Source organism: Rutidosis leptorrhynchoides, chromosome 5 (genome assembly GCF_046630445.1).
Source record: "Rutidosis leptorrhynchoides isolate AG116_Rl617_1_P2 chromosome 5, CSIRO_AGI_Rlap_v1, whole genome shotgun sequence".
NCBI classification, from domain to species: Eukaryota; Viridiplantae; Streptophyta; class Magnoliopsida; order Asterales; family Asteraceae; genus Rutidosis; species Rutidosis leptorrhynchoides.
This window is the reverse complement of record NC_092337.1, coordinates 105251012-105264005: the sequence shown is the minus strand read 5'-3', so window position 1 is coordinate 105264005 and position 12994 is coordinate 105251012.

Here is a 12994-nt window from a genome sequence, read left to right as displayed (position 1 = left end):
AGTTTATAGTTATAGAAATTGAATCAAAGTTTGAATATGAATATTACCTTGAATAAGAAAGATAACCTACTGTATATAACAAAGGTTTCTTGATCTTAGATGATTACTTGGAATGGATTAGAAAGCTTGGAAATAAATTAGTAAACTTGAAGGGATTTTTGAAGTGTTCTTGAAGTGTTCTTCCTATGATGATTATAGCTTGATTCTTGAAGTGATTTTTGATGAAGATGATGATTAACTACTGGAAAAATACGTTCATAATAGTGTGTGTGTGTTGAGAGAGAATTAGAAAGAGAATTGGAAGTGAAATGGAGTGAATGATGAGTGGTAATTGGTGAGTGGTGAGTGGGGTTAAAAGGAGTTCTAGTTAGTTGACTAGCTCATGGTAGAAGTTAAATTGATTAGTCATACATGACATAATCAAGAGTGGAATCCCATGCTAGTTCCTATTGGTATATACCCATAGTAAGTACGTTTTGAAGCTGTGTATAATACGGGTAAGAATACGACTAGAATTCTTGATGAAAGAAAAGAATGGGAAAGTAACTGTAACCATTTTCGTTAAGTATGAGTGTTTTGATATATGTCTTGAAGTATTCCAAAAGTATTTTAATACATATAAATACACTACATGTATATACATTTTAACTGAGTCGTTAAGTCATCGTTAGTCGTTACATGTAAGTGTTGTTTTGAAACCTTTAAGTTAACGATCTCAATTAATGTTGTTAACCCATTGTTTATTATATCTAATGAGATGTTAAATTATTATATTATCATGATATTATGATATATTAATATATCTTAATATGATATATATACATTTAAATGTCGTTACAACGATAATCGTTACATATATGTCTCGTTTCGAAATCCTTAAGTTAGTAGTCTTGTTTATATGTATATAACTCATTGTTAATATACTTATGGAGACACTTACTTATCATAATCTCATGTTAACCATATGTATATCCATATATATATCGTCATGTCGTTTTTACAAGTTTTAACGTTCGTGAATCGTCGGTCAACTTGGGTGGTCAATTGTCTATATGAAACATATTTCAATTAATCAAGCCTTAACAAGTTTGATTGCTTAACATGTTGGAAACATTTAATCATGTAAATATCAATCTCAATTAATATATATAAACATGGAAAAGTTCGGGTCACTACAGTACCTACCCGTTAAATAAATTTCGTCCCGAAATTTTAAGCTGTTGAAGGTGTTGACGAATCTTCTGGAAATAGATGCGAGTATTTCTTCTTCATCTGATCTTCATGCTCCCAGGTGAACTCGGGTCCTCTACGAGCATTCCATCGAACCTTAACAATTGGTATCTTGTTTTGCTTAAGTCTTTTAACCTCACGATCCATTATTTCGACGGGTTCTTCGATGAATTGGAGTTTTTCATTGATTTGGATTTCATCTAATGGAATAGTGAGATCTTCTTTAGCAAAACATTTCTTCAAATTCGAGACGTGGAAAGTGTTATGTACAGCCGCGAGTTGTTGAGGTAACTCAAGTCGGTAAGCTACTGGTCCGACACGATCAATAATCTTGAATGGTCCAATATACCTTGGATTTAATTTCCCTCGTTTACCAAATCGAACAACGCCTTTCCAAGGTGCAACTTTAAGCATGACCATCTCTCCAATTTCAAATTCTATATCTTTTCTTTTAATGTCAGCGTAGCTTTTTTGTCGACTTTGGGCGGTTTTCAACCGTTGTTGAATTTGGATGATCTTCTCGGTAGTTTCTTGTATAATCTCCGGACCCGTAATCTGTCTATCCCCCACTTCACTCCAAAAAATCAGAGACCTGCACTTTCTACCATAAAGTGCTTCAAACGGTGCCATCTCAATGCTTGAATGGTAGCTGTTGTTGTAGGAAAATTCTGCTAACGGTAGATGTCGATCCCAACTGTTTCCGAAATCAATAACACATGCTCGTAGCATGTCTTCAAGCGTTTGTATTGTCCTTTCGCTCTGCAAATCAGTTTGTGGATGATAGGCAGTACTCATGTCTAGACGAGTTCCTAATGCTTGCTGTAATGTCTGCCAGAATCTTGAAATAAATCTGCCATCCCTATCAGAGATAATAGAGATTGGTATTCCATGTCTGGAAAAGACTTCCTTCAAATACAGTCGTGCTAACTTCTCCATCTTGTCATCTTCTATTATTGGCAGGAAGTGTGCTGATTTGGTGAGACGATCAACTATTACCCAAATAGTATCAAAACCACTTGCAGTCCTTGGCAATTTAGTGATGAAATCCATGGTAATGTTTTCCCATTTCCATTCTGGGATTTCGGGTTGTTGAAGTAGACCTGATGGTTTCTGATGCTCAGCTTTGACCTTAGAACACGTCAAACATTCTCCTACGTATTTAGCAACGTCGGCTTTCATACCCGGCCACCAAAAATGTTTCTTGAGATCCTTGTACATCTTCCCCGTTCCAGGATGTATTGAGTATCTGGTTTTATGAGCTTCTCTAAGTACCATTTCTCTCATATCTCCAAATTTTGGTACCCAAATCCTTTCAGCCCTATACCGAGTTCCGTCTTCCCGAATATTAAGATGCTTCTCCGATCCTTTGGGTATTTCATCCTTTAAATTTCCCTCTTTTAAAACTCCTTGTTGCGCCTCCTTTATTTGAGTAGTAAGGTTATTATGAATCATTATATTCATAGATTTTACTCGAATGGGTTCTCTGTCCTTCCTGCTCAAGGCATCGGCTACCACATTTGCCTTCCCCGGGTGGTAACGAATCTCAAAGTCATAATCATTCAACAATTCAATCAACCTACGCTGCCTCATGTTCAGTTGTTTCTGATTAAATATGTGTTGAAGACTTTTGTGGTCGGTATATATAATACTTTTGACCCCATATAAGTAGTGCCTCCAAGTCTTTAATGCAAAAACAACCGCGCCTAATTCCAAATCATGCGTCGTATAATTTTGTTCGTGAATCTTCAATTGTCTAGACGCATAAGCAATCACCTTCGTTCGTTGCATTAATACACAACCGAGACCTTGCTTTGATGCGTCACAATAAATCACAAAATCATCATTCCCTTCAGGCAATGACAATATAGGTGCCGTAGTTAGCTTTTTCTTCAATAACTGAAACGCTTTCTCTTGTTCATCATTCCATTCAAATTTCTTCCCTTTATACGTTAATGCAGTCAAGGGTTTTGCTATTCTGGAAAAGTCTTGGATGAACCTTCTGTAGTAACCAGCTAGTCCTAAAAACTGGCGTATGTGTTTCGGACTTTTCGGGATTTCCCACTTTTCAACAGTTTCTATCTTTGCCGGATCCACCTTAATACCTTCTTTGTTCACTATGTGACCGAGGAATTGAACTTCTTCCAACCAAAATGCACACTTTGAAAACTTAGCGTACAATTCTTCCTTCCTCAATACTTCTAACACCTTTCTCAAATGTTCACCGTGTTCTTGGTCATTCTTTGAGTAAATAAGTATGTCATCAATGAAAACAATGACAAACTTATCAAGGTATGGTCCACACACTCGGTTCATAAGGTCCATGAACACAGCTGGTGCATTAGTTAAACCAAACGGCATGACCATAAACTCGTAATGAACGTAACGTGTTCTGAAAGCAGTCTTTGGAATATCATCTTCTTTCACCCGCATTTGATGATACCCGGAACGTAAGTCAATCTTTGAATAAACAGACGAGCCTTGTAGTTGATCAAATAAGTCGTCGATTCTCGGTAGTGGGTAGCGGTTCTTGATGGTAAGTTTGTTCAACTCTCGGTAGTCGATACACAACCTGAATGTACCATCTTTCTTCTTGACAAACAAAACAGGAGCTCCCCACGGTGATGTGCTTGGTCGAATGAAACCACGCTCTAAAAGTTCTTGTAATTGGCTTTGCAGTTCTTTCATCTCGCTGGGTGCGAGTCTGTAAGGAGCACGAGCTATTGGTGCAGCTCCTGGTACAAGATCTATTTGAAATTCAACGGATCGATGTGGGGGTAATCCCGGTAATTCTTTCAAAAATACATCGGGAAATTCTTTTGCGACGGGAACATCATTGATGCTCTTTTCTTCAGTTTGTACTTTCTCGACGTGTGCTAGAATAGCATAGCAACCTTTTCTTATTAGTTTTTGTGCCTTCAAATTACTAATAAGATGTAGCTTCGTGTTGCCCTTTTCTCCGTACACCATTAAGGGTTTTCCTTTTTCTCGTATAATGCGAATTGCATTTTTGTAACAAACGATCTCTGCTTTCACTTCTTTCAACCAGTCCATACCGATTATCACATCAAAACTCCCTAACTCTACAGGTATCAAATCAATCTTAAATGTTTCGCTAACCAGTTTAATTTCTCGATTCCGACATATATTATCTGCTGAAATTAATTTACCATTTGCTAATTCGAGTAAAAATTTACTATCCAAAGGCGTCAATGGACAACTTAATTTAGCACAAAAATCTCTACTCATATAGCTTCTATCCGCACCCGAATCAAATAAAACGTAAGCAGATTTATTGTCAATAAGAAATGTACCCGTAACAAGCTCCGGGTCTTCCTGTGCCTCTGCTGCATTAATATTGAAAACTCTTCCGCGGCCTTGTCCATTCGTGTTCCTCCTGGTTTGGGCAATTTCTAATAATGTGCCCTGGTTTTCCACATTTATAACAAACTACATTGGCATAACTTGCTCCGACACTACTTCCTTCGCCATTACTCATTCCGACACCATTTGTTCCTTTCGTTCTATTAACCCCTGGTATGTAGACCTCACACTTCACCGCGCTATGACCATTTCTTTTACACTTGTTGCAAAATTTGGTGCAGAACCCCGAGTGATACTTTTCACACCTTTGACATAGCTGCTTCTGATTGTTGTTTTTGTTGCGGTTATTATTGTTGTTGGGATGATTGTTGTAGTTGCTGCTGTTGTTGTTGTTGTTGTTGTTGTTGTTATTGTTGTTGTTGGGCTGTCATAACCCGTCCTTAACCATAAGAACGCGTTAGATAACGTATGATTTCATTGCGAGGTATTGACCTCTATATGAGACATTTTTGAAAGAAAACTGCATATATTATACATTACAAACCATAACCATTATTTTTGTTACAAGCTTAAGACAATAAAAAGAAGATTAACGTTTAGCGATAATCTTCGACTTACAAACTTTACAAATGATGACAACAACACGGTTTCTAGCATATTTTACAATACAACATCTCGGATATGCAGTTTTATTTTTGACACAAACATGCGTACGCAAGATCCTGGTTAGATCCAACATGATGCAGCGGAAGCTTTAGAAATCACCTGAGAATAGACATGTTTTAAAAGGTCAACATAAAGTTGGTGAGATATAGGTTTAATGCCGGCTGCAATATATATATAGACCACAAGATTTCGTATATAATCAGTTTAATAAAAGTATTCTAAGTGGTTGAGCACTCGGTAACCATACTTAACATTTTCACGTCGCATATTCCCTTTAATATGAAATCTTACTACACCGTACCAAGTGTAGTCACAAAAACGAAGTACTGTGCAACCGTTGAATACTGGTCGTCCAGTCCGGTTGGGGTTGTCAGGCCCGATAGATCTATCAACAGGATTCGCGTTTACAATACCGCTGTAAATATTAGTTACCAAGCTACAGGGAAGTATGCCAGTGGTACAACTCAACGTAGAATATATTTTTCAGTTACTTGTGTCCATATCGTAAAACATAAAATACATGTATTCTCATCCCGAAATATTTAGAGTTTAAAAGTGGGACTATATACTCACTCTTGTCTTGATGATATAAATAATTTGACTCGGTCTTCCGGTTGATATCACGAACCTATCCATATATAATATATCAATATGTTTTCATTTTAAAACAAACGTTATATATATATATACTTGTTATACTTTTAATACTTTGAATAATTCCTTAGTCCGTAGTTAGCAGTCCGATGTTAGTAATTCAATTTTTAATGGTTCATTTTTAGATGTTTAATATACCCGCAATAAACAAAACCCCCAACGAAATAAATAAAACCCCATCGTATATGTATTGGTCGAGATTAATCTTGACCCATGGTACCGGTGTTGTCAAATGACGTGTTGCGTACATAAAGTACCGGTGTTGTCAAATGACGTGTTGCGTACAATCATGGGATCTTATGATTAATCTTCTCGTATTGTTTACGGGTGATCCTGAACCATATAAAATTGAATTATAAGTACATATATATAAAATATCATGTTATCTTAGAAATATGTGATTTATATCATTTTTTTCCAATTGATCCCGTAGTTGAAATGATCTAGGATAACCAATTTTGTTTCGGTCATAGTTTCTTCGTTACAACTCCGTTTTCGTTGATTCAAATTGCCATCTTCTTGGATCGAGTCCCTCTTTAAGACTATGAACTGTAAATACCTTAGTTTGTATTCAAAATCACACGGCATAGGTCAAACTTTAGTGAAACATATGAAGTTAAACATTTTTGTTACAACAAAATCATTTAATGACCATTTTTCTAAAAATACTTATACTTTGAAAAACCAAGTTTTACCTTGTTAAATTAGTATATACATAAGTTATATTACAGGTCTTGAAGTATTTTAAAAGTTAAGTTAGAAGGATCTATTTAGTTTGCAAACAAGTTTGAAAACATTCAAACTATGTTCTTGTTGTTAAACTTTTGTACCACAAAATAAGATAGCTATATATATATGAATCGAATAAGGTTATGAACATAGATTCTACCTCAAGTTCCTTGGATAAAGTTGCTGTAAAAGAGGAGTAAGAAGCTAGAATCAAAAGGGTGATAGAAGTGGATGAAAGATTGGAAGTAAGTTGGTGTTGTTGGAAGGTTTTCTTGAAGTGTTGTTGTATGGTTTTCTTATGGTGATTTAAGTAAGGTTTTTGAAGCTAGATCTTCTTGGTAAGTTACTGAATGTTTATGGTGTTTAATGTTCTTGAGAGTGTAGGTGTTTTTAGCTAATGACTTGAAGTAAAAATGGATCAAAATCTTGAAATGCATGCATGTATTTAAGGTGGTGGTGGCGTGATCATGGGGGGGACAAAAACAAAATTTCTACTTGTATTTTTGTATAATTATTGAAGCTAGATGTCAAAAAGAAGTTCCCTCTTGATGAGGGCAAGTATAGGAGCTGATTAGGTGGTGATTTGATGTATATATACGAATAGTAAATACGTATAGAAGCTAGGTATGATACGAGTACAAATACTCTAAATATACGTATAGAAATTTTGTGAAAAATGGAATAAGGATTCAAATATACCTATCTTTTGTGAATACACTTATATGATTTTATGTATTTAAGTTCTTAAAAGTGATTAAATACATTACTTATACAATATATGTATAAACATTATAGTCTTAAGTATTTAAGTCAAATAACGTTACGTATTGTTATCGTTTTGAAAACTTAAGTTAGTAGTTTCAAAATACACATATAACTTGTTGTTATTAATACAAAATGAGATATTAAAACATTCATTAATCATGTTAAATATGTATATATACATATATATACACAAACGTATAATTATCATATATTGTATAGTTCGTGATATCATCGGTCAAACTAGACGGTCAAACGTTGTATAAAACTCTTTTCGGAAATATAAGTCTCAACAATTTGGATTACTTATCATGTTGGTAAGGTTTAATTTATGTAAATATCAATCTTATAAGTATAGAACGATCGAAAAAGTGCGGGTCGTTACATTACCTCCCCGTTAAATAAATTTCGTCCCGAAATTTTAAAATTGTACCTATTTTGCGTTATCGAGAAACAAGTGCGGATACTTTTGTTTCATCTGATCCTCGCGTTCCCAAGTAAACTCGGGACCTCTTCTAGCATTCCAACGAACCTTAACAATCGGTATATTACTCTGTTTGAGCTGTTTAACTTCACGGTCCATGATTTCGATTGGTTCTTCGACGAATTGTAGTTTCTCGTCGACATGGATTTCTTCAAGAGGAATGGTGAGGTCTTCCTTTGCAAGACACTTCTTAAGGTTTGAGACGTGAAAGGTATTATGTACTCCGGCGAGTTGTTGTGGTAACTCGAGTCGATAAGCTACCGGTCCAATGCGTTCGATGATCTTAAACGGGCCTACGTATCTTGGGTTCAGTTTACCCCTTTTGCCGAAACGTATTACACCTTTCCAAGGTGACACCTTTAGCATAACCATGTCCCCGACCTGAAACTCTAATGGTTTCCTTCGAACATCGGCGTAGCTCTTTTGGCGACTACGGGCTGTTTTCAATCTCTCCTTGATTTGCACTATCTTCTCAGTCGTTTCATGTATGATCTCGGGACCAGTTAAATGTCGATCTCCTACTTCATTCCAACAGATAGGAGATCTACACTTCCTTCCGTACAATGCTTCGAATGGCGCAGCTCCAATGCTCGCATGATAACTATTATTATACGAGAATTCTGCTAACGGTAGATATTTATCCCATCCGTTTCCAAAATCGATCACACATGCCCTGAGCATGTCTTCGAGAGTCTGAATCGTTCTCTCACTCTGTCCATCGGTTTGTGGATGATATGCGGTACTCATATCCAACCGAGTTCCTAGTGCCTCCTGTAGTGATTGCCAAAATTTTGAAGTAAATCTACTATCACGATCGGATATAATGGAAATAGGTATTCCATGCCTTGAAACTATTTCCTTTATATATAATCGTAATAATTTCTCCATTCTATCTGTTTCCTTTATAGGCAAGAAATGTGCAGATTTGGTAAGACGATCAACAATTACCCAAATGGTGTCGTATCCCCAGGCAGTCTTTGGTAACTTCGTGATGAAATCCATGGTAATACCATCCCATTTCCATTCTGGGATTTCTGGTTGTTGAAGTAACCCTGACGGCTTTTGGTGTTCTGCTTTGACTTTGGAACAAGTTAAACATTCCCCAACATATGTTGCAACGTCTGTCTTCAAATTAGGCCACCAATAATGCGTCTTAAGATCTTGGTACATCTTTCCAACTCCAGGATGTATCGAATATCTTGTCTTATGTGCCTCGTTCAATATCAACTTCCTTAATCCACCCAACTTCGGTACCCAAATACGATTTGCAAAATATCGAATTCCATCTTCTCGCATAACGAGTTGCTTCTCATACTTCTTCATTATTTCATTTCCTATATTTTCTTTAGTAAGTGCTTCTCGTTGAACTTCTTTGATTTGTGAGTTGAGATTCATGCGAATTTTTATGTTCATCGCTCGTACTCGAATTGGTTCTCGTTCCTTTCTGCTTAAAGCATCGGCCACCACGTTCGCCTTTCCGGGATGATAACGAATTTCACAATCATAGTCGTTTATTAACTCGACCCACCTACGTTGCCTCATGTTCAATTGTTTCTGATCAAAAATATGTTGAAGGCTTTTATGATCAGTAAACACAGTGAATTTAACCCCATACAAGTAGTGTCTCCACATCTTCAATGCAAACACGACTGCTCCCAATTCTAGATCATGCGTCGTATAATTTTGCTCGTGAATCTTCAATTGTCGGGATGCAAATGCAATAACTTTCTTCCGTTGCATAAGAACACACCCAAAACCTTGTCGCGAAGCGTCACAATATATTTCAAAATCATCGTTCCCTTCAGGTAACGATAAAATAGGCGCCGTAGTTAACTTCTTCTTCAGTAATTGAAATGCGTTCTCCTGCTCCGAGGTCCATTCGTATTTCTTCCCTTTTTGTGTTAATGCTGTCAACGGCTTAGCTATTCGGGAAAAATCTTGAATAAACCTTCTATAATAACCGGCTAAACCCAAAAATTGGCGTATCTGTGTTGGTGTCTTAGGAGTCTCCCATTTTTCAATAGCTTCAGTTTTTGCTGGATCAACCTGAATTCCTTCGCTATTAACAACGTGACCAAGAAATTGCACTTCTTTCAACCAGAAAGCACACTTAGAAAATTTAGCATATAGCTGTTCTTTTCTTAACAACTCCAATATCAACCTTAAATGCTCTTCATGCTCTTGCTCACTCTTGGAATAGATAAGAATATCATCAATGAAAACGATAACAAACTTATCTAAATACGGACTACAAACTCGATTCATGAGGTCCATGAATACAGCTGGCGCATTTGTCAATCCAAACGGCATGACCAAAAATTCGTAATGACCATAACGTGTCCGAAAAGCAGTTTTCGGAATATCCTCTTCTTTGACGCGTAGTTGATGATAGCCCGATCTTAAGTCGATTTTTGAATAAACACATGATCCTTGCAATTGATCAAATAAGTCATCAATTCTCGGTAGTGGATACCGATTCTTGATAGTTAACTTATTTAATTCACGATAGTCTATACACATCCTAAAAGATCCATCTTTCTTCTTAACAAACAAAATTGGAGCTCCCCACGGTGAAGTACTCGGTCGTATGAATCCACGGTCCAGTAATTCTTTTAACTGACTTTGAAGTTCTTTTAACTCGGACGGTGCAAGTCTATATGGAGCACGAGCCACTGGTGCAGCTCCTGGTACTAAATCTATTTGAAATTCTACCGATCTAAATGGAGGTAATCCCGGCAATTCTTCCGGAAAAACTTCGGGAAAATCTCTTGCCACAGGCACGTCATTGATGCACTTCTCTTCCTTTTCGACTTTATTAACATGTGCTAAAATAGCGTAACATCCCTTTTCTAAACACTTTTTGGCTTTCAAACAGCTAATGAGTTTTAGCTTTGAATTACCCTTCTCTCCATAAATCATCACCGGTATTTTATCCTTACCAGGAATACGAATTGCCTTCTTAGCACAAACAACTTCCGCTCCTATTTTGGACATCCAGTCCATGCCGACTATTACATCAAAACCTCCCAATTCTACGGGTATTAAGTCGATTTTAAATGTTTCTCCGGCTAAATTTATTTCACAATCACGACAAATTTTATCGGCTTCAATTAGTTTACCATTAGCTAACTCAATCAAGTACTTAGCATCTAAAGGTAATGATGAACAATTCAATTTAGTGTAAAAATTTATACACACGTAGCTTCTATCGGCGCCAGTATCAAATAAAATAGATGCTGATAAGTTATTAATGGTAAACGTACCCGTAACAAGCTCCGGGTCTTCTCGTGCCTCTCTAGCATTAATAACAAACGCTCTTCCACGTGCAGGTCCGCCATTCTGATTCGGGCACTGACTCTTATAGTGACCTTGTTTTCCACAACCAAAACAAGTAATGGTAGCCAAAGCAGTTCTATTTGCGTTGGTGGCAGGAGTCTTGTTGCCATTTGTAACGAGAGCCTTACAATCTTCCGCAAGATGACCTTGTCGATTACACTTGGTGCATAACACACTACAGTAACCAAAGTGATGTTTGTGGCAACGGTTGCATAAAGGACTTTGTCCTTTATAACCAAAACCTGAACCACTACTCGCACCTTTTGTGGTTTCTTGTTTCTTATAAGGTTGTTGTTGGTTACCTCGATCATAACTTCCATTCCACTTTTTCTTGTTTCCCAATACCTTCACCTCAGTATTGAATGCTTTCTTGTCCAAAATGACCTGATCCATTAGCTCGTTCGCCATGGTTATAGCTTCATGAATTGTCTTAGGTTTCGATGCTGTAACATTTGCCTTGACCTTTTTGGGCAAACCAGCTTTGTACATTTCAATCTTCCGTTCTTCGGTTGGAACCAATTCAGGACATAGCAAAACTAATTCCATGAATCGCTGGTTGTAGTTGGTGATTTCAGTACCAACCACCTTCAAACTTCGTAACTCATCTTCTAACTTAATAACCTCATTCCTTGGACAATACTCGGTGATTATCATTGCTTTGAATTCTTCCCACGGAGTATCATAGGCTACATCTCCTCCTACCGCCTTCACATAATTCTTCCACCATGTGAGTGCACTATCTTGTAAAGTGCACGATGCAAACTTGGTCATGTCTTTTTCATCACAACCGCTGATTTTGAACACCGTCTCCATCTTTTCTATCCATCGGGTTAAACCAATAGGTCCTTCCGTTCCACTGAATGATGATGGCTTGCAAGCTTGAAACGTCTTGTAGGAGCATCCTACACGAGGATTTGGATTAACTGCAGCAGCTCTTGCAGCCTCAACCCATAACATTCTGTCGTTCACTCGCTGGTTGATGAGTTCCTCGAGTTCTTGTTCCGTCATTCGATTCAATCGCGCCATTTCCTAATGAAAGAAAATAATTATTCACATGGATTATTATAGATGTAGTGTGTATTTATAGTACATTATAGCTTATTAATAATATGAACTAGGTATTATTATAAAAGCCTTTTCTTCTTATTAGCATTTTATAATTATATCTTGGGTAGTACCTACCCGTTAATGTTCATACTTAATAGCTTAGTACAGAATCAATTACTACAATCTAAATAATACTTAACCATGGAAAATTATTGCATTTCATACTTCAATATTTTACATATGCTTATCTTACATCGAACATTAAGCAAACCACACTATTAATATTATACAAAACATTATTCGGTTCCATGGTTTGACACAGCAGCGCATCGTTTGATCTATTTTCTAGGACGTTTAGACACAAAGATTTGCTTAACGCTTATCCTAACTGTCTGCCTATATTTTGGCTGTGGGACTGAAGAACTGGATGCCGGGACAGAACGAATAGGAATAGCGGGGATAGGGGTGGTAGTGTGGAGTGGAATTGGTGCCACATCATTCTCATTAAACTCGGGATTTGGATTTTCTAATTCATTAGCCTTTCGTTTCTTTCCTAGTTCGAACTCGTCTTTTGTAATTTCCTGTATTTCTTCCTCGGGTTCACTTTCCTCCTCGGGTTCACTTTCCTCCTCGGGTTCACTTTCCTCCTCGGGTTCACTTTCCTCCTCGGGTTCATCCGGAATTTGTGAGTCTTCCCCAAGGATATCATTTTCGTCGTCGGACAGGTTAATGACTGGAACGCCATCTGAAGATTCTGATTCGGAG